This window comes from Heterocephalus glaber, unplaced genomic scaffold, assembly GCF_053883595.1.
Source record: "Heterocephalus glaber isolate CG9 unplaced genomic scaffold, H.glaber_assembly_v1.0 deba00001457, whole genome shotgun sequence".
In the NCBI taxonomy this organism is placed as follows: Eukaryota; Metazoa; Chordata; class Mammalia; order Rodentia; family Bathyergidae; genus Heterocephalus; species Heterocephalus glaber.
The window spans coordinates 37,463,806-37,486,148 of record NW_028258305.1 but is presented as its reverse complement, the minus strand read 5'-3'; the positions used below and the strand labels follow the sequence as shown (position 1 = coordinate 37,486,148).

At 40.2% G+C, this 22,343-nt stretch overlaps 1 protein-coding gene, 1 long non-coding RNA gene and 1 pseudogene across 10 annotated transcripts in view; 2 read left to right on the top strand and 1 right to left on the bottom strand.

Annotated features, from left to right (window-relative positions):
- Positions 1 to 22,343, bottom strand: part of LOC110347935 (uncharacterized) — a 107,053-nt gene that overhangs the window by 34,186 nt on the left and 50,524 nt on the right. The window contains exons 1-2 of one of the 2 annotated variants that reach the window (XR_015453208.1): positions 19,479 to 20,216; positions 2,614 to 2,714 (exon numbers count right to left, since the gene is read on the bottom strand). This is a non-coding gene — a long non-coding RNA (uncharacterized LOC110347935). Of the gene's footprint in view, positions 1 to 2,613; positions 2,715 to 19,478; positions 20,217 to 22,343 lie in introns of those variants that run through there. The other variant, XR_015453207.1, reaches the window with a different exon arrangement.
- The window catches only part of Lclat1 (lysocardiolipin acyltransferase 1), a 103,117-nt gene that overhangs the window by 34,351 nt on the left and 46,423 nt on the right, over positions 1 to 22,343 (top strand). The gene's annotated exons all lie outside the window — the stretch shown is intronic.
- On the top strand, positions 6,503 to 15,058 carry LOC147827036 (phospholipid scramblase 1 pseudogene; annotated as a pseudogene). The gene has a single exon (XR_015453206.1). The product of XR_015453206.1 is annotated as a phospholipid scramblase 1 pseudogene (transcript).

Sequence of the window (22,343 nt, the reverse complement as noted above, 5' to 3'; positions counted from 1 at the left end):
AGACCCTGTCTCAAAATAAAAAGATAAAAAGGGTTGGCTATGTAACTCAGGGTTCCTTGGGTTCAACCTCCAATACCACCTCCAAAAAAGATCCATATTGAAAATAATATCAAACAAGTCTTAGGGTATGTGTTTATAACTATGCTGAATAATTATGAGAGCATTCAGCAGGGTGTGGTGGCGCAGGCCTGTAACCCCAGCACTTATGAGGCCAAGGCAGGAGGATCACCAGAAGTTCAAGGCCAGCCTGGGCTACATAGCAAGACCCTGCCTCAAAACAACAAAAATCAAACAAAAACAGTATGCAGCCCAGGGCATATAATACTAAGATAGTGAAGTAAGGCTTCTGGAAGAAGCTGAATTTCCCTTGGCGTTAGAGACTGTATGTGATCTGGCTAGGCCTAAAGAGACAAGAGTGGCTTAGAAAGAGTATAAGGAAGGCCACAGAGTCAAGCCAGTGCGGACCTGCACAGGGACCTAGGAAGAATCAGCCCATGGAGCTGAATTTCAGGCCTGTGTTGTAGCATGGGAGACAGCATTTAAGGAGGTTGCCTGTGGCCATTGGTATTAAACAGCCCAGATAGTTGTGACTCGTTTGTCTGTTACTAGGTCTAGTCACTCAAGCACATCAGCTTGTTTATTAAGACTAAGTCATTGTGTAGTTACATATAAGTTGTAGGTTTGAAATAAGATTTTTTAGAAATTTAAGGCAGTCTATATTTCTATTCCTATTTAACTCACTTGCATAAATTCTAAATATAAAGAAATGAAGGATGCAGTCTTTCCACTAATCTAGGGGATACAGAGTGACCTGCTGAAGAAAAAATAAATTCCCCCAGGATTAGGGTACTTGAAAAAAAGTCTTCATTCTGTGTTCAGGGAGAGAGAATTGCTTACTTAACACCTGGTAGCCTATGTTTGGCTCTTTCATTTTTGTCCATAGGAGTTCTCATTTGCTCAGAGAAAATTGAAAGCAAAAGGAATACATCAACTGTAGACAGCTCAGTCTCTTGACTGCATTGTTAGACCTTTTTCTCAGTTCATGCCTGCCTGCTGACAGTCCAGTCTTTGTAGTTGCTTTGTGTAGTGGGGGACTAAAAATGGCCAGCAGAGGCCACCACTCTGGGTGGCTCACACTCCTTTTAGTCAGTGAATCTCTCCCAGAACTGCATTTTAGTTATGCTTCCTAACAGCCAGAATGTTGTAGGGGGCAGGGGAGAAAGGCAGACAGACAAACCATTGAAATATTGGGTGCATTATATACCATGCACTCTGACCTTTCCATGTGGCCTTTTATTGCTGGAAACTATTTATGAAATACAATAAGACCTTTCCCTTATGTTAAAAAATGTGACTGTACAATAGACCTTTGACATTTGCTAGAGTATTTTCTGAGACCTTTTGCATTTCCCCAGATTTGCAGATACTTTTGTAGATTAGCAGTTGACTTTCTTTTGAGGTAATTTCACAAGGAATAAATCCTTTATCTACTGCTGGTGATAAATAAAGTACAACGAAACCTAAGTGCGATTTGGATACTGATCAGTGGGTAAGCACACAAGTCGCCTGAATGACTTGGTGATCTATATACCTTGAAGCAGAAATTATTCCAATTTGCTTCTGCAGAATTTTGTATGACACGTCAGGATTCTTAGGGGTCTCTTCATGTTGAATCTTCAGGTGCCATGCTTTAGGCCATAAATGACATTTCTTTTCTTGGTTCAATTAACACCACCCTCTCCCCAGCAAGAGAGCAAACACTGTAAGCCACTCATTAAAGGAGATCTTACGTTGTGTTTAGTGAAGTCATGACCAAGTTAATGAAAACTCACGGAAGCCTTACGTTTGTACATAAAAACACCATCTAAAATTTACAAGAATCCACCACATGACAGGCATTGTACTATGCATGTGTTTCCTTATCTTTCCCAGCCATTGGAGTCATCCGTGGAGATTTTTATAAACACTCATACTCATGTCCAAGCCCAGACCTGCTGAATCAGCCTGGTGATAGATCTTGGGTCACAGGCCCCCCCTCAGCCCCTCCACTCCCTACCACTCCCATACTTATCACTTAATTCTTCCAACTAAACCAGGTGGGAGTTTGCCTCTGCTGAGACTGGCTCCCTTTAGCAACTTGCACCGGGGTAATTAATATGACTGCTGAGTGGGGGTAAGTTGAAGTTAGATCTGTTTGATACAGATCCCCTTGTTTTTTCCATTATAGTAAGTTCACAGATTTTCTCTTTCAGATGGTACAATCCCTCCCATACCAAGATTTCTCTCTGATCTCTTTGGCTTTACTGTGAGTTTTGTTAAAGTGGGAAGATATATAGAGGATTTTCTTTATTATAAGTTTTTTATTTTTCTCAATACTGCATTTACCATTTTTTCCTCCATTTTCTTAGAGCACACTTGGAAAACACACCCTTATCTGAAAATATAACACTAATTATGTAACATTATACGAATATTGTTTCTGTAATAATTGCTAAAACGTTAGCCCCAAGCATCTTAATTTTCACCATTTGTTTACTTGTTTTATGTTTCTACTAGAGTCTAAACATTGAAACTATCAATCCATTCTAATTGTGCTTCTTTCTTTTTCTTTACCTGTTAGCCGTTAGGTCTCAAGAATGGCTTCATGGGGGCCAGGGATTTAGCTCAGTGGTTCCGGCACCTGTCTTGCAAGCAGAAGGTCCTGAGTTCCATCCCTGGTACCAAAAAAAAAATAGCTTCATGACTTGATTTTTCTCTACACCAGTTCACTTTCTGTAAAAAGATACTAGTATTTGGTATTTAAATAATAAGTGTACTTTTCTATAATAAAAACTAGGAAAATTAATTAGAAAGAAGTAAAGGCACCCATAGTTGTAACCAGTTCTCAGAAATATTGTATGCATTTTTTCATACAGTCTTCCTGTTTTATCCAACATTTAGATTTACCTTAGTATAGTGTGAATGTTTACATGTAACATGATTGAAACTTTATAACATAATTCCAACCTGTGATTTAAATTTTACTGGTCAGAATGCCCCTTCATGCAATGCGGTCCAAACTACTTGAATTAACTGACCATTCCTGACTGTGTCTTTTGTTTTCTTAACTTTGCCTCTGGTTATGTCTGTCCAGGTTACAGCCTGTAATGCTTTGCTCTTTTCTTTGACCTCCAAATACTGTTCCTGTAAGAGTCCTCCAAGAGTCTGTCCCCTGTTTCCTGTTCCTCTCTAAGAGGAGTCCTACTTAGCACAGTAGACCTTTATTAATAGCTGCTTTAATGCATTTTACCTTCCATTCCTAAAAGGACAGCAAAGGCCAGGTCATCTAGATCATTAAGGGCAAAGATTTTATTTCTAAATCCAGTGAACACATTTCCACTTTATCTTCTTTCTTCTCTGAGAACATTTAGCACTATTGATTCATCTTGATAAACATTTTTCCTTTGGTTCATCATATTTCCTCCTCCCTCTCTGCCCACTTGGTTGTTTTTGTTTTTGAGTTTGTTCCTCTTCAGGCTCTCCTAGGTTCCTTTGTTCTTTCATTCCACACATTCTTTCTGGGCCACATCATTTAGGTTGGTGGCTTAAAGTATCACCCATATATTTATATATTCTAAATCTAAGTTGAAAACCTTTTCCTAGTTCAGAGTTATATCCCTTTTGCTGCTTGGAGGTACTTCAGCTTGAGTAGGTCTAAAATTGAACTTGTCATTTCCTCTAAACTGTTTTGCTCCTGTATACCCTATGCCAGTGAGGAGGAGGAGGAGGAGGAGGGGAATGAGGAGGGGAATGATAATGGCTAACATCAAGTGCTCATGTACTTCACTTGAATTAGTACAGTAATTCTAGGAGGAGGGATTACTGTCATCTCCATTTCATGCATGAGGAAACTGAGGTAAGGAGAAGTTAAATAACTAGTCCAAGATTATCCAGCTCTTAAATGACATAACTAGGAGTCTGGCTGCGAGCCTTTGTTTCAACCTCTGTGGTTCACTGACTTGGTTGCTCAAGCCAGAAATCTGGCAGTCATTCTTGGCTGACCCCTTTCTGCCTTACAGGCAGTGAAATCTGAAACAAGGCCTTCTGATTCTACCTCTTAGATGTCTTTCGAATTAACCCTTTTCTTTTTCACTGCCATCATGGCCTAAGCATCTGTTGTGCCTCCCTGAATTATCATATCGCTGCTCTTCCTAGTTCTGGAATCATTTTACCGAATTCTGGGTTTCATAGCACTCCAAGGTTAAATGTACTTTTTTGCAGTGGTCTAGCAGCTCACTTTGGTCACCTGTCCCATCTCTCCAGTTGTACCGTTAAACATTGGAACCCCTTTCCTTCCCCAGAGTGCACGGTGCTCTCCTCCTCCTCCATGCTTGCCCTCGCCCAGTGGTGGTGAACCTGTGGCACGCACATGCAGCGATGTTTGTTGTCATTGAAGGCTATGAAAAGTTCACCATCACTGTGAAGCTGAGCTCCTCTAGCTCTTGAGCTCCTCCCGCTCAGCGGTGGGTGTCACCTGAGAGCCATCATTCTTGGGCTTGGTGAGGCCTGTGCTTTTTGTTCCCTACGTGAATACTTTCTCTGCTATACTTGTGTATGTCCAGGTTTTCCTGCTGTATTATCACTTGTGTAGCTGTCTGTTCTATCCCTTAATTCTTAGTTTCCTGACCATAAGAATCAAGTCGATTTTGTTGACTTTTCATCTTCAGCATTCAGCAGAAAGCCTGGCATAAAATAATACCCATCGAAGTTTTGGAGTCAATTAGTCACTAATTTTATACCCTATTATGTTCCAGTAAAGACTGGAAGTGGCAGAATGGGATCACATCAAATTTAAAAGCTTCTGCACAGCAAAAGAAATAGCTACCAGAGTGAAGAGACAACCTCAGAATGGGAAAAAATTTTGCCAGTTATTCCTCAGACTAATATCTAGAATATATAAAGAATTTTTAAAAATTAGGACCCCACCCCCAGATAAAAGTCCTAATCAAAATGTGGGTAACTGAATTGAATAGATACTTCGTAGAAGACGAAGTCCAAAAGGCCAATAAATACATAGTAAAATGTTCAACATCTCTAGCCATTAGAGAAATGCGAATTAAAGCACTACTGAGGTTCCTTCTGACTCCAGAAAGAATGGCTATCATCAAGAAATCAAATAATAAAGGTTGGTGATGCTGGCATGGGGAGGAAATCTTCTACATTGTTGGTGGGAATGTAAACTAGTACAACCACTGTGGAAATCAGTATGGAGATTTCTCAAAAAACATTCTGTTTAACCCAGCTATTCCCCTTCCAGCTATCTTCCTGAAAGAGTTAAAGACATCATATTACAGTAATATATGTATACCCTTGTTTATAGCAGTACAACTCATAATAGCTAGATGTTGGAGGTGGCCTCTGTCCATAAGCAAATGAATGAACAAAGAAAAGGTGGTAATCATGTATAATGCAGTACTACTCTGCCATAAAGGAGAAACTTGAGACAATTAGAAAATAGATGGACCTTGAGACCATAATGTTAAGTGAAATAAATCAGACAAGCTTAAATATCACATACTTTCTCTTGCATGAGAAAATATACCTAAAGAGCAGCATGAAAGACAGACAATAGGAAATAGGGAGAGAGCTTTTGCAGAAGGGAAGTGGTCTAAGAGATGGGGGGGCAGGGGGGATGGGGTGAAAAAGGAGTGAAGATGTGTTACCTGCATGTGAGGGTTGTAACCACTAAGAACTGCAAACATCAATACATTTTTCAAAAAGATTTAAACTGGCAAACATAAGTATGTATAATTTTAGCAGCACCAAAGTGTAAAGAAATCAAGGTAAAAGGAAAATAAGGGTCAAAGTTTTTTTAATGGATGGAAATTAGCATACAAATTATGTATTATAAGATTTTATATTCCTATAAAATAAGAGTCTAAAAGTTGGCGTGGATCTTTTGGCACCTTCTATAGAGGGAAGCTGAATGGTATCATTAGCAAGGTCCATAAGGTTAAAGCAAACCCTGTGCTCAGGGAAAGCATTTCTGAAAGACCTGAGAGAAATAAGTTAGTTCTTTACAAAGAGGACATTGTACCTTGTGGTCACCGTGCTCCTCAACAACATATTTATGCTAAATATAACAGCCTCCCCCCTCCCGAAAAGGTCTAGTAGTCCAGGCCAGCCTTGAATTTCCTGTGTAGGTGAGGCTGGCATCAGTCCTCCTGCCTCAGTCTCCAGAGTGCAGGGGTTGCAAGCATGCAGCACCATGCCTGTCTTGTGACAACATTGTCAGGGCCGTTTGCCTGGCCTCATGGTGTTCGCCCGTGTTGGGCAGTGGTGTGAGGAGGAGAAAGCAGCACAAGTATTCAGGACACTGGGACTCTGGATTTAGTCTCTGGATTCTAATGGTATGGACAGACTGTATGTCCTTCAGACATTCTCCATAAATGATATTTCAGTCCCTGAGATTTTTTAGTTTTCAGATTTTGAATATTCTTTGTGAAGCACTTATCTACAGATATTTTGTATCACAAATTAAGTGCAGGTTTAAAGGCTACTTCAGTAGCCAGAGCTAGGAGTAGGCGTCTCCTAGGGAAGCTAAAGAACCTAATGAGATTTCATTCATAAATTAAAGGCCACCCTGCCTCCGAACTGAGGTTGGCCAAGGTGTTGCTACGAAGACAATTGGGATTTATGCGTTTTTGGTTTATTGTTTTGTTTTGATATTCTGTCATTTGTGCCAAAACTGTGGCTTGCATATAGTAAGTGAACCACTGTTCAAAGGTCCTGGTCTGTGTGGCCTTTTAAACCTTTTTTTCCTGTGACACCATCCCTCTCTTCTTCCCAGCCATGTAGGACACGCTTTTCTCATGCTATTCTCTCTTTTCAACTGTCCCCGGCCACGTGTGTAGCTCCTTTTGGTCTCCCAGCCTGTTCAAGGCTCTTGCACTTCTGTTTCCTGGTTTCTGCAGGTCCCTGGGGTCCCCTTTTCTTACTACAGTGTCATCACATTCTTCCTTAGTCATCATTACTTTTGCTCCTTTGTAATATGAGCTCCCTTCGGATACTGTGTCTTATTTTTATGTCTGAGACCCTAATACAGTGCCAGGAATATTGTACGTACTCAATAAATTTATGGTTTTGTGAAAATTTCCACAGATGAGCTATTTTTAGCATCTGTCACACACACACCTAATTAGCAGTGACCACTGCCACCTTCATCCTAGATATCAGACACTGGTCAGATATTAATTCATGTGGGACCTCTTTATTGCCACAGAGGTGAGATACGGCCGTACCAGAGGGCTGCCTGAGGGAGATGACAATAATAACTATCTTAAGATACCCTCCTCTTTTTAGAGCTAGCAGAGGATAAAAGAGTGACTTTTTCTGTTTTAGATTATGTATTCTAATAGAAGTACAGAAACATGGATGAATAAAGTCTTAGCATTTGATCAAGTGAAAATTAATGTGTACATGTGGTTCTTAATATTCTTGTGGTGTATTAATATTCCTATTCCATGAGTTCCAGATCCTGAGATGGTGCTGCAGAGGCAGTTTATAGCTTTATACCTCTTTGACTTCAGTGGAAGAAAAACTGTCTTGGGCTTATAGACTCTTTTTCTAATATCAGCCAGCCATAATATGCCTTCCATTGTAAAAACTGTGTAGATGGTGGTGACTACGTGTCATTAATAAAAACAATTCTCAAAATATATGTTCTGCTATTAGAGGATTATTGGTTTTATAGATGAGTGAAAGCTATGGACTTGTAATTTACTCGTTCAAAAACCTTGTTTGTGCCTAAACATTGTTGTCCTGTTATAAAGTTTAAGTTATTTTCTTAGGAGTATCACCTTGAGATGTTGATAACTGACATTTATAAAATATCTTTATTTTAAAATTCAGAATTTTGGAAGAAGCTTCTGTAAGTAAACCATGTGGAATGGCCTTTGAGTGCTAACCTCTGTGCACGGTGCAATGACCACAGGAATATTGTTACATACACTGCAGTGCTCTCCCGGATTCCCCTGACTGCCAAACAGGCCTGGGTGGTAGTGGGAACTCGCTATGGCTCATTTAGTGGCCAGTGCACAGTAAATGTTTATGTCCTTAGAATACTGTTTGAGACAAAGTATATGAGAGGATTTCACATGAGGATACAAAGTGTATGTAACAATATACTTTAGCTTCCTGTTCATATGAAAATCAAAAATTTATTCTCAGCGAAGGTGAGAGTTGGGCCTGCATCTAAACCCTATGAACTTCTGAGGCCAGAAATTCATCTTAACAGGAGCATACGCTTGCATTTTGGTTTTCTATAGTATATGATTTTATTGTGAATATGTTGTATGTCTTTTTTGGAGTTGTCCAAAAAAGGCTTACCTTGTTTCTCCTTTATTCTTGACGCGTGTCCATTTCATTACTGATCAAGGTTGTGCCTTTTCTCTTTTAGCTTTGTAGATTTTCTTCTTACTTATTCAAAACATTCCTTCTGTGTTTCTCCAGATAAGGACTTTTCTTGCATTTAACAAAAATCAATTGATGTTTATTTTGAGTACTGCAAAGTAACATTAAAACAGTACTAAATCTTCCTGGTGTGTGTGTGGGTGCGTGTGTGTACACATGCAGACCAGATTCACAGGCCTTCACTTTTTAAAATGGATTCTGATAAGAAAACAGTCCCAGAAGAACAAGAAACTAAAGTAGAGATTATTTACTTATTAATGTTGAAGGTTGTCTGATTGGTTCTCTACATGTGATTTCTCCCTTTTATTCTATTTAGATTATATTTTTATAGAAGATGCAAAATTATGTGTATATTATTACATAACATAAAGGCATATAGGCTCTCTGCACTGATTGTACAACCACTAAGAACACTTGGACCCGTTGTGTCACAGGATCTGGGCCGACCGAACCACTCCTCACGCAGTTATCATGCACTGGCCACTCGGTCCTGCGTACAGTGTGAGGTGCTGAGTGCACACCAGTAAGTTTCTAATGCAGCTGCTGTCTGCGGCAGTGAAGTTACTCAGGGGAGTAAAGTACACCTGTCCTCAGTGGCTTTCACCCTCCACACAAGAGTGTTACACTTGACCATGGAGTAACTCCAGGATTCCCCTATTTCTATGATTACTGACTTTGAAAATCTGTCAGAAAATGCATATTTTAATGTGCTTCATTTTGCAATAATTAGTAACTTTATCCAAAAAGTTACACTATGGCTCACTCATCCCCCCTTTTTTTTGGTAATGGGAATCGAACTCAGGACCTTGTGCTTGTGAGGCAGGCAGTGGCACCACTGAGCTAAATGCCTAGCCCTTATTTAACATATGTTAAGGTACTCTGTAGTGCATGGGTCTTTGTGGACCTGTAAACAGCTAGCTGTTGGGGGGGGGGGTGTTGTCTCCAACACTAAGTGGGAGAAATGCACATTGAGAGCCACCTTCTGTGCAGGTTGCCCTCACTTTCTTTGAAGTGATAGGGCTTCAGAAACTCCTAATTCTGAGGGTTCATTTTGTATTATGTCAGTCAAAAAGTAGTTTAGGATCCCACCTAGAAACGCTAACAGAACTTTTGAGGTTCTACAAAAGTTTCAGAATCCTATGTTCCTTTTGATTTATATCTTCCCTTTCTCCTCAGAATTTTAAATAGCATTTAGCAAAGATATAAGTAAGTAAAATGTGGCCCACAATACCAAGGTCAAGTAATAACATTTGTGTGGACAGGGCTTGAAGGAAAGGTGTGTTATTATCTGAGTTAAAGAAAGATTTAATCAAACATAAACTTTGGCACTGACCTTCAGAGAAGTCAAGGCATAAAAGGCCTCCTGCATTTTTCCCATTGCATTAAGTTCTTGGTGATTTACAATGGCATTTCTAGGCACAATTACTATTCCTCTTAGGCAGATCTATCTGCAGCATTCCTCAAAGCTGGATGACAAACTGTTCCTGCTTTTGCGGACCATTCTTCTTAGATGCTGTTATTATAAAATCTACCAAGTTGGCCACAGTGTACTTCCTTCCACTCAGGAGAGGAACTTCATACTCTTTCTGGTGTGAGTACATGAAAATTACTTAGAACCTCAGAATGTAAAGGCCAGACACCTCAGACTTTTTGGTGCCTCTTACTGAATCTCTAAATGGTACCAGTGCTCCTGCCAGGGTGATTTCTTAGGCTTTTGTTATTTTATTTTGTTCCCCTTTTAAGAAAATGGAAGCATAGATAACCATTAAGGTGGTGTTCACAGTTGAATGTAGGGAAAGGAGTGATTCCTTCAGTTCCTGTTTCTAAGTGTACTAGAAGAATGAGTAGAAAAACAGGAAATCAAGAGTAAGATATCACTTCTTTTCAGCACATGCAGCTACATTTGGAAGATCACTTGTTTCATTTGTAATAAAATCAAAATTGAATATAATAAATATCTACTGAATGTCTTTATGTCATTCTAAATAAATATGACCCATTAGACTTCTGAAATATTTAAAACAGCATATAGTGGAAAGAAAGAGAAAGAGAGTAAGAAATAAGAAGCACCAACAAACTAGGATGACCCCTAGTCAACTGTAACCTTAAATCGCCTGAATCCAGGGCAGAGCTAAGCGAGTTCCCTTAAAGGGACACTCCCTGGTTTATGACTTCCCAGGTCCAGATGGAGACACGTGTCTCAATCCATCTCGAACCACAGGACAAACGTTTTCGGGCCTCTCAAGGAGCAGGAAGGCAGGCAGGGCAGCAGCTCCTCCCAGCTTCGGAGCGGTGCTCCCATCGCCAGCTGGGCCGCGGCCACGGAAGATAGAGGCCCCAGGCCCCAGCGTGGGGGCAGGGAAGAAAGTTGTGTTGTACACGCGGGTTTTGGGAAACCAAAACCTAAGCCGCTGGTGTTGGCGACAGTCCCTCCGAGGCGTAGGCACCGCCCGGCGAGCGGATTCCTGAGCAAGAACCGCGGCAGCAGTAGACATGCAAATGGATATTCCACATCCGGGAACAAATTCGCCAACTGCCTATACCAGTCAAAATCCACCAGCAACACCACAAGGACCGGGACATTCTGGCTCTCCGAAGTCCGGGGGTGCAAATCCAGGTTCCCCAACTGACTATGCAGTCCCACCACCCGACTATCCAGGCGCTGTCCAACCCAAGTTTCCTATACAAAATCAACAAGGATGTCATCATCAGCCAGGAGGACCCACAGGGGTATCATGGATGCCAGCACCATCAGCTCCATTGAACTGTCCACCTGGACTGGAATATTTAAGTCAGATAGATCAGATTCTGATTCACCAGCAAGTTGAACTTCTGGAAGTCTTAACAGGCTTTGAAATGAATAACAAATTTGAAATTAAGAACAGCCTTGGACAGAGGGTTTACTTTGCAGTGGAAGATACTGATTGCTGCACTCGAAATTGCTCTGGACCATATAGGCCTTTTACCTTGAGGATTCTTGATAATTTGGGCCGAGAAGTCATAACTATGGAGAGACCACTAAGGTGTGATGATTGTTGTTTCCCCTGCTGCCTACAGGAGACTGAAATTCAAGCTCCTCCTGGTGTTCCAATAGGGTACATTACTCAGAAGTGGCACCCATGTCTACCAAAGTATGCTGTTCAGAATGAGAGGAGAGAGGATGTACTAAAAATCACTGGTCCATGTGTTGCCTGCAGATGCTGTACAGATATTGATTTTAAGATTAAATCTCTTGATGAAAAATCTGTAGTTGGCAAAATTACCAAGCACTGGAGTGGGTTTTTGAGAGAGGCATTCACAGACACTGACAACTTTGGGATCCAGTTCCCTTTGGAGCTTGATGTGAAAATAAAAGCTGCGCTGCTTGGCGCATGTTTTCTCATTGACTTCATGTTTTTTGAAGAAATTAAGTGAAAATAGGAAACAAAATCGAGAGCATGGTAGTGGAATGATGAAAGTATCTTCAAAAAAATTGAAATCTATTGTTGAGACTATGTAAAAGAAAACTCAATGATTGTCCTTTCTTTATGGAAATCACTCATATCCGCAAGAATAAAGCCACATGGCTTTAACTTCAGTTGTATAGTTTTGCTTTTTCAGATTATAGAGTTTATTTTCTACATCACATGTTATGGTTTAGATCTCAAATGTCCCCAAAGCATCATGCACTTATAGGGGCTTTTGAGGGTGTTATGGGGACTTATAGCTGACTTGCTGTGGGGTCTGGTCAGGAGAGGTGAGTCACTGGGGTGTGTCCTGTTGATGCCCCTCCCTACCCCCTCCCTCCTCTCTCTGCTTCCTGGCTGCCATGCCATGAGCAGTTCTTGTCTGCCTTCCTGCTTTGGAGCCGGCTTAAAAAATTTTAAAAAAGGAAAAAAGAAAATTACTTAGAACCTTAATCTGTAATACCTAAAAAGGAGTTGAACATTCTTTTCTGGGCTCATAAAATTTTTCTTTTAATGTCATACGTATTATAAATATATATAAACATTCTGAAGGAAATGACTTATAAATATATATAATCTTGATTTTAAGTAAGGTCTGGGTCTTACAATTGATGTTATGTTACCAAGGAAGACTGGTGATAGCATCAGAAAAATTTATGATGAACACAGCTCTGTATACACATTTGTGAGGTACACGCATCTGGTTGTAATCCAGTGCTATGGTGATGGTACATAAGTACCACATAGAGAAAGCCTATGGTGGTTAGCAACAGAGTGGGAGAGAGAGTTTAGAAACTGCTCTTTGAGTTAGGTCCTGAGAAGTGGTAGAATTTGAATTGGGAATGAAGTTTGAAGAGAAAGTTAGGGGTAAATATCTTGCAGCGGACCCTGGCCTCATTAAGAGTGCAGAGTTCATCTTATTAATCATTGGAAGCTAAGGTAGAAAGGTAGTCTTAGTTGTCATGAAGTCTGACTTCTAACAAAGCAGAAAATGAATCAGAAAGAGCTGGAGTTGTGAAGGCAGTAGTTATGACTTTATAAATACTCTAAGACTGGTGAGTAAATTGTTCCCTTCTTAGTATTCTAAGAGTATTATTTTCCTAAGCAGTTTACTACTTGTTCTAAGATAAAATAAGATCTCTTGGCTTTGTCATCATCCTAGCCATCCAAAAATAGTGTCTTGTTCTGAGATTTCTGTGTTATGTTCAATCTGAAGGGAAACTCAGTCAAAGTAATTACACCTCGTGGTTTTACATCTCTTTGAATCACAAGTAAGGTTATTTACGGACTGTGATGGCATAGTGGGAACAGACAGAGGATGAGTCATCCTACTTACAAAGAGGTTTCCTAGGAAAGAGTCACTAAAATTATGTCTTATTGATGTCTTTACAAATGGTTTTCAGAGTTTAAAGAAAAGGCTGACCCTTTATATGACTGTAAATGGTCATAATTTTTTATATCTACAAACACTGATTTGGTCAAATCAATTTGTTTCAGCTGTAATTGGCCTGTTTGCCAGATTGGGTATTTATAGACTTTAATGAGTTAATATTCTGTAAAATATCAGCGCCTTTTCTGGATTCTAGAAACCAGTAACATCATTGGACATAAAATCTGAGAAGAGTCCTTTGGGTGCTCATATTTTTGGTGGCCTCAGAGAATAGTTTTATAGGAGTGGGAGTGACAGAGCCACATTTGAGTGAAGACTGATGGTGAGTAGATGACACAGTTTGTGGACAGAGAAGAAAGCTCAAATAGTGAGCAGAAGGGGAAGCCACATCAGGGGTAAACAGGGGAGTAGTGTTTTTAAAGGCTGAGGAGATTCAGTAGAAGAAAAGTGAAGGTGAAAGAAATGGAGCCGTTTTGTGGAAAACAGGAGGCTAGGAGTAGATATAAATTAAGAGGATTCCTCGTTTTCCAAGGCAGGAGACAAGTTTGAACCCGAGTACGTGTTTTGGTTTTAGGGGGAGAAAAAGAGGGCCACTTTGTGGAAGGCTCTGTTCTGTCAGATCAGAGGTTGGGCAATCAGATGATGATGGGGGATAGATGGGTGAGGGAGGTGATTAATGAGAGTTGGAACAGTTGTTAGGAAAATGGGTTTTTAAGACAGGATCTTCTTCGCTGTGTAGTTAAGACTGACCTTGAACTCACCTTGGAGTTCAGGCTGGCCTGTAACTTGCTATGATCCTCCTGCCTCAGCCTCCCAGGTGCTGGGATTAGAGGTGTGTGCCACCCTGCCTGCTTCCCTGTTCTTTTATGCCCAACTAACAATCAGTTCTTGAGCTAAAAGAGCTATCAGTCCCCTTTCAGCCTTCCACACTTGGACTACTCATGAGACAGAGAAGTAGACTTGAAAAAGGTAAAGGGATCCGGGGGGAAGGAGAGGGGACCAGAACTGATCAAGATACTGGGGGTGTGTGTGTGTTGTAGGGATCCACCCAAATGAATGTGATTATTACATATCACAAACATATACTAATAAAAACAAAGTTTAAAAGAGTCACATCATTTGCGAATATAATTTATCTTCTTTACTAGATTATAGGTTTACTGGGGCCAGGGATTTACCTCAGTGGTTTCGCCACCTGCTGCGCAAGCGCAAGGACCTGAGTTCGATCCCCGGTACCCCCCCCCCAAAAAGGTACAATAGATTATAGGTTTATTTGGGGAAAGAAGAATCATGGTGTCTGTTTTTCCTCCCTCCATGCCCAACAGCTCCCCTCCCCAGCCAACCCTCAACCTTGCCTAGGACAGCAGTGCCAAATTGTTCAATAAATAATGAATGGAGCAAACCTAGTACACCCATTATGGAAATCAGGATGGAGATTCCTCAAAAAACTAAAACTATCAATTCCATTCAGTCCAGCTATTCTCCTTCTAAGAATCTTCCCAAAAGAGGTAAAGTTATATTACAGTGATACATGCCTACCTGTGTTCATAACAGCACAGTTCATGATAGCTAAATCTTGGAAGTAGCCTGTATGTTTATCAGCAGGTGAATGGATAAAGAAAATTGGTATTTACACACAATGTAGTACTTCTCTGCCATAAACAAGGATAAACTTGAGTCATTTGCAGAAAAATTCATATAACTTGAGACCATCTTAAATAAATCAGATATACAAGCTTAAATATTACATGATTTCTCTTATATGAAAAACCCCAAATATAAATAAAGAATAAAATAAAGATAAACAATTGTAAATTCAGAGGTAGATCTTTTGCAAATGGGAGTGGTGGTGGGGGAAAAAGGTGGAGTGAAGGGAGGGGAAGAGGATGAAGGAAAACCTGAGATGTGTTATGTATATGTACCAACTTCCCATGAGGAATGTAATCATTAGATACTGAGAACACATACTAGGAAAAATAAAAATATAAAAAAATCCACCACAGTGTACAACCAAGTTTTATAAGTGAGCAGTAGACATTTATAGGAAAGTAATGTTTGTCAGAATCTTGGAGAATATTATTTTATGCATGTTATAGCTCGTACCTGGATGGTTTAAGGGGTGTGAAATCTACATTAGTTTACTGATTGGTTTAGCAGAGTTCTGGGTGTGAATAATGGAAAGTCCAAGCAGTTGGCTGATAGCCTGGTGGAATATAAAGGGAAAGATGGAAGGTAGGCTCGTTCCCTCCTGCCTGCTCTGCCACGGACTGTTTCACCTCTGCAGTGCCCCTCTGCCATGCCACCCTGCCATACACCCGGCCAACTGTAGACTGAAACTTCTACAAACCGTGAGGTAAAATAAACCCTCCTGTAACTCTGTTGTTTAGTTTGTCTCAGCAACAAGAAAGTAACCAGGACGATACAGATATATAACTTGCTTTTCACAATAGAGGGAAATACACTTGTAGGTGATTAGCCTAACGTGATGGCTCCAAAATATTTAATATTAGTTTATTTAAATGATTGTAACCATTTAGCGCCCACTCCCAGCACAGTCTGTTGTGTGTTTGCTTATTATGGAACTTTTACCTTAGCTTTTGTAATATTAGTAAACTAATGCCATAATTTACCCAAAGGTTACTTTTTAAAGTTTCTTCCTATCCAACTTCCTTTACAAATTTTTTTTAGCTTGTTTCTTACTCAGTGACTCACTGTGCTTTGTTAAAGGAACTTTGTGTACCTACTTCAGCATCTTCCGCTCTTAGCCTTACAAGGTTTGGCTAAGAGAAGAAAACTCAGGATGAAAACATCAAAGAGGCAGCAATTACAGAAAATAGGAATGCTGGATGTCACAAAGTATGATGGAGCATGCCTGAAAATTCTTAACTTTATGCAGCTTTATGTCCATTGGCAAGTAGCTCATAACATTTCCATAAATTGAGACAGATTGCTGTTCTCTTATAAAGGTCATCATCCTCTTTTATGACTTCAGAATTTTTAATAATTCAGATCTTTGTATTGTGCTCACCATTTTTCTCCCCTGTGAACCAGTTCATTTTACTTTATACTCAGCCCTTGATATTTTTACCAAGAGTTTTGGTGCACACAAATTTAAGGTATGCTGAATTAGCCAACAGATACAACTAGCTTTTGATTGGGTATTCATTAAAAGGATGTTTTGGTTTATTGTCAAAATAAAATCCAATATTTAGATCTTAATTTGCATTTACAGAGTTTATTTCTGTAACTTTCCACTTTCATTTGAGGAGTTAAACTAAAAGTTTCTCAGACAATTTTAATGCTCCTTTTGCCATTTTGGATATGGGAATACAGCTAGTAGCTATAAATCAAATTTCCATCTCTCTGAACTCCAGGATCTTTGGCTTCCTATTTCATTGACACATCATCCAAAAATATCCTTCTACAGTGCTACCCTCACCATGGTTGTGCTACCCTCTGGCCACCACTGTCCTTATCACAAGCCTGAAGAGCATGTAGCAGAACCCTTTTATTCCCTCTCAGTAATACTGCTCCATGCACTTCCCAGTTCAATCCCCACTTTGGTATCTGGCAAAATACCTATATTGCTAAAACCTATACTCTGACCTTGGGAATGGAGATCAGAGCAGGTAAAATTCTCAACTTTGGGTCTGTCTGCTGAAATTTTCCAGACAGGCCAGTATATTAGCATGTGAAGTTGATGAAATGTGGAGAAAAGAGGAAAAGCAGTGTTGACAGGCCAGAAATGTTGCCATCATTTTGTGATAGTTTCTGACAAAACTGAAGTTTCAACCCACTGGGATTTTCTAGGCTTCTAAGGGTTGGGCTGGCTACATACAACTTCTGTCCGAATAGTCACTCGGGATTTTCGCTTTGTGTTGGTTTGGGGGTTTTTGCCGACATTATCTAGTAGGAATATTTCAAATGAGCAAGAAGATGAGAGAAGAAAGGCCATCTCTTCAATGAAGTTTTCTCTGAACTTGTCAGCTAGAAATAATCTGTCTTTCTAATGAATCTGTGCAGCAGTTCTCCTGAGAATCGGTTTGTGTTGTAGTAGTGTGCGTGAGCTCCTCTTTGCCACATGGTGAGCCTGTTTGCTACCTTGCTCATGATTCCTGTTTTTCTCGTGTTCGGTACATAGAGCCAGAACAGCTCTGAGATTGTAGTTTTTCTTGCCGGCTGATTGACATTTGGAATGACTTTAATATCAAGAAGGGCTTCATGGGGACTTTAATCCACGTAACAAATGATATGTAGATGTGGCAGATAGAGCTGCCACAGTCTTAAATAAGGTTAAAGATTGTGCCACATTGTATGGTATACATAGCTTGATGGCAGATAGTCATGCTGTGGAAGGTTCTCCGGCTTGCTTGCTATAATTCTTTCTAGCTCATTAGCTGTGTATAATCGGAGAGTGTGTTTTCTAAGAATTTGGTTACAGTTGCTGATGCATCTTAGGAAGGGAACTTTCTATGATGATAATTAGCCCAGCTTTTATCATCTTAGGAGTATGAGACCTCTGTAATGATAAAACTCATAAGAACCATTGCTGTCCTAAAAAGAAGCCATTATTATATTTCAAAAACCTAGGCTATTTTAAGGGGCATGAATAAGGGTAAAGTTTGAGATAGAGTGATTTTGTATTAGCCAAGTGACAAAGTCTGCAGGGTAAATATGAGGTAAATAATCTTAATCATCAGGTCGATGAGCATTTTTCAGACAGCTCCCTCTGTGTTGACCATCATCCTGTCTGCCTTATTGTCGTTATTAAAACATAACCGTCTCCTGACCCTGCTGCTTCCCTGTCCACTCACAAGTGAAAGCTTCACTACCTTAACTCCCCTAGGATTTACCATCTTGGAGTTTAAGAAAGAAAAAGCCCTGATATTTCTCTTTTAGCCATTTGCCATCCGAATACAGCAGCCTTTACTCCTGTTAGACACTGGTCAACCCTTCACCACATCCTCTGCCTCCAATTTGACTTCACTTCACTGGAGAAGGAAGACTCAGCAGCTGGCTGTCTTCCGTTCCACCCCTGACCTGTCCATCCTCTTCCAGCCTAGTTTCTTGATCTCCTCATTACCCATACCACTTCATGCTTTGGGTCTTCCATGCCTTTTGGAACTGCTCTGTTAAACACTGAGTTGAAATATCTCACACTCTGGCCAATGTTTTATACTCCTGTCACTGTTATTTTCCTTACGGCTGTTCTCATTAAGATCTCTCTTCCCTTAATGCCCTTGTATATTTTCCTACCGCATAGCCATGATCCTGCATTCATATTTTTCTATCATTCCACCTGTATCCTATGGTTAGCTGATTGAACCAAACTCTCACCAGTATCCTCAACACCTTAGCCCTCTTTCCCTCGACTAGCACACTCCTGCCAGAGGAGCAGTCCTGGGCCTTGCCAGCTTCCTGCCTTCTTTCCACCTGCACTTCTTTAAGCTCTGCAGGGGTCTCTCAGCTATGCTGGTTACTGCCAAAGTCAGTTCTTGGTTGCTGTGTTGGTTTTCCAGAACTGCTATAACAAATTACTACAAACTGTTTGCTCAAAGCAACAAAAATTTACTCTGTCACAATCTGGAAGCTAAATGCCAGAATCAAGGGATCCACAGGGCTGTGCTCCCCCTGGAGGCATTGAGGAGGAATTCTTTTTTGCTGCTTCTAACTTCAGTTCTGGTTGCTAGCAACCTTCGGCACTCCTTGGCTTGTGAGAGCAGGACTCAAGTCTCTCCCTCCATCTACATCTGGTCTTCTGCCCTGTGTCTCCTCTTTGAATAAGGTTACTACTCACACTGGTTCTAGGGCCCACCTCATCATTACTTAATTATTATGTCTACAAACGCCCTATTTCCAAATAAATTCATGTTCTGAGGTTGCAGTGGACATGAATTTTGAGGTGTTACCATTCAGACCAGTACAATTGCCCATTTCAACTGGACCATTATTGCTGGTTGATGATTTTCCTGCTTCCCTTGTCAACTTTCCCATTCTCCACAGTAGCAATTTAAGTCTCCCTTGCTGGCCTTCAACACTCCCTCTCCTGCACATGTGTCATTAATGTATCTTTACACTCTTAACTTGAGAATGGTCCCTTACCATACTTAATATTCAAATGTCTAAAGTCTTTGAAAAGACCAAAAACTGTACAAATACATGACATTTTTTTAACCCCATATCCCACCTACCCGTACTCCAGCTTCCACTGTACCTCTTTCTTCTCTTCAGACACAAGCTTCTTGGAAGGACCGTCAACTCTGTCATTGTATCTGTATCCTCTAATAACTCTGCAGCCCCCTGTGATCAGTCTTCCATGTTTTAGACTCTAAGCCTGAACAGTCTGTCCAGTGTCTGCCTTGCTATAAACTCCAGACCTTGTGCCTCCCTACCCCCGCACCGGCACCTGACCCACATGGGCACTGCCTCAGCCTAGTCACATTCTCTGCCCTTGTACTTGCCTGGGGAGAGTTGATAAAGAGAACGGAAGGCTTCTAAGCCGTATTGTAAGACTTGATGATTTTCTGAGATAGCAGGGATTTTTGGTTCTCTTTGTTTATAGAACTTCTAGGCAATTTGTGGTTATTTAAAGAGAATAATGCCTTTTTTTAAAATGATGTTGAGGCTACAGAATACAACATCTTTCACATGTGGTTACTGTAATTTCAAAGAGATTATTTTTAGTAACTTTGTTGTTATTGTAAAATTTCTCAGAAATAGAAAAGCACTCTAGGGAAACTTGAAATAGAAATTAGCTGTGCTGCATTTAAAATCCCAAGATCTAAAGATACAGACATTGATGTATTAAGTTAATCTTGTGAGCTTCTGAAGTCTGAGAAGTCTTGTAATATCATAAGGTTATTATATATTTATAAAAATAAGCTTATTGTCTAATGGTTTTTTTCCAAGCAGATAAGATGACAAGGTAATATAAGAAAAAAGGGAAATGGGGCCGGGATTTAGCTCAGTGGTGCCGCCGCCTGCCCTGCAAGCGCAAGGTCCCGAGTTTGATCCCCGGTACCAAAAAAAAAGAAAAAAGGGAAATAAATGGTGGAAGAGTTAAGCAAAACTGAAATTGTTCATCATTACATTGTTCTTCATTTCCTCCCTTCCCTAATGATATCGCTATATGAAACATTCAGTTGTTTGTGATAAACTATTTTTTAAACATAGCCCTCCCTTTGGATAAAAATAGTTGGGGTCTGTTAGAAGTGGAGCCCTTGAATTTTTATCCAAGATCAATTATTATTAGAAAACTGACCAGTTTTAAGTTGTTTTAACCATTCCAGATGTCCTTGAGTCTTCCTGCCCTGAAGATAGAGATGAAATCATAATAATACCAAAATATCCTGTCTTGGTGGCTCCTTCAGCCTAGCTTCTCAGCCTCAGTACCTTTCTCCAAGCGTCCACCAATAATTTGCAAGTATAGCTGTCTCATAGATTCTGGCCTTCCAGTAGAAGTCTCTCTTCATCCCATGCAAACAAGCTGGTAGAGGCCTTAGGGCATGGCTTCCTTCCTGTGCTCTGTGTTTCCAGGTCTCCCCCTCCCCCGGGAACTAATGCCCTTGAGCCCCTCCCTGGGAAGCGCTCCTCAGCTTTTAATTAGAGCCCCCACCACCTAATCCTTGGGGGGAAACACCTTGCTCTCCTTTTTAAAATTTTCAATACCATTTCTGCTCCTGGGGCTGGGCCCCTCAAACATCTTCAGAGGCCTCTTCCCCAATGCCTTGTCATTCATCCACATAAATAGGAGTGGGGAGAGGGCAGGAAAGTGTATGAAAATTTATATTGCAGATATTACTAAATTTGTCAAGAGGCAGAATGCCAAGATTTTGAGGCCTCAGTTTCTCATTTTATCCTTAAGACACCTCTTCTTGCTACCTAGTTTTGTTCAGCTGTATCAAATTAAAGACCCACTAAAGCTCATGAAAAAAATTGCAGAAATCTTCAGCAATTACTTAAAACAAAACTTTTTTTTTCCCATTATGAATTGCTACAAACTTGATTGTTAGACAAGGTTTCAGTAAACAATACATTTTGTAAATTTTGCAAATTAGTTATTTGGCAGACTAATCCTTTAGCAAATGGGCCTGCTTTCCAGTTCATCAGGCATTAAATCTCAGAGTCACTCGGGACTTCCTACTGCCATACCTCTTTTGTGACAGTGGGCTTCAGAAACACTTTTTAAAATATTATATAATGTCTTTCAATTGATATATTGTTCCACATTTACTTTTACTGAGAAGATGTCACCTCTGAGGCTGGGGTGTGTAGCACAATCACAGTAGTTCTGCAGTGCAGTGTTAGAGCACTCTGCAACAGAGCTGGCTGCTGCCCTTAGTTTTCTTTATTTTCACTTCGAAGACTGAGGACCAGGTGACTACTAGAGTATGTGTTTTCCTGAGCCAGAGGGTGCCACGTTGAGGGTAAAAAGGAAAAGAAAGGGACAGTATACCTTGGCCGTCATCTGGAGGAAAACTTGACTACTGAAGATTTCAGTCAGACGGACAGCTGATTTAGAACGTATCTTCTGTTCGTCTAATTCCTAAATTGTAAAACTAGTGAGCTCTCTCTTCTCTAAATATTAGTATTATTGGAGTGACTTGAATTTATGTAGTACATTTGGTATCTTTTTTAAGTAAACAAAGCAAAACACGTGTATACACAGATTGGTTTGATGTAATTGTCTATTTTATTTGCTGTTCAAAGCATATTGAAGTACCCAACTATGATGAGTGAACTTTTACCCAGGAATTCTGCGGTTCCCTTTAGGTCTTCTGTTGATCTTACCAGCTTTTGCGTCCCATTTGATGTCTTCGATAGATACTTAGTAACAGGCCAAGATTATTTCTTGCCATTTACCCAGTGTTTGAAGAGTCCCTTATAATAAAACCCCATATTTGAGGTGACTCAAACTGTTTTTGTTTTGTATATGACATTTGAAGTTTTATTTTATGGAATTCTTTTAAAAGAGACAATTATGACTTCTCATGAGCAGGAAAGTCCAAGGACATCTGCCATCATTGCCTTTCAGGCACATTTGATTTTATTTACAT